The sequence below is a fragment of the Morone saxatilis genome, unplaced genomic scaffold (assembly GCF_004916995.1).
Source record: "Morone saxatilis isolate NCDOM2014 unplaced genomic scaffold, NCSU_SB_2.0 Contig8, whole genome shotgun sequence".
In the NCBI taxonomy this organism is placed as follows: domain Eukaryota; kingdom Metazoa; phylum Chordata; class Actinopteri; family Moronidae; genus Morone; species Morone saxatilis.
The window spans coordinates 12681237-12681727 of NW_023340257.1; positions in this window are offsets into that span (position 1 = coordinate 12681237).

The window sequence follows — 491 nt, forward strand, 5'->3', positions numbered from 1 at the left end:
TTTTCCGTTCTGCGGGGTGCGAAGATGTAATGGCCGACAACGAAAACCCTCAGCCTCCATGACTTTTGTTCTGTGCCATATTTCACCAACAGTTGTTCGATTAAAAATTAGTTTCTTCTCCTAAGTAACTGGTGAATTCTGAGTCCTTGTTATGTCTAGCTTCCTGTGAAATCTGTGTTTTTCCTATTGCTGTCCTATTTCTCACATTGTTGTTAATGCATATTGCCTGTCTTACCTTTTTATCTTCCTTACTGTATCCTCTGTGTTGATCCTATTTTTAAAGTTGTGCCACAACTCCCTTCAGAGGCCATTTTGCATACCTCCAACCATTCAAACATTTATCACATTCAAGGATGCAAATTGGTGCGTATGTTCTGCCCGCTCCCCGGTCTACCTTTACCTTGTTTTTCTTTTGTTTTTAAACCCTCTGCTCTCTCTGTCTCGTGTTTTTTGTTTTTTTGGCCTTTTATGTGCTTTCAGTCTGACCGTTG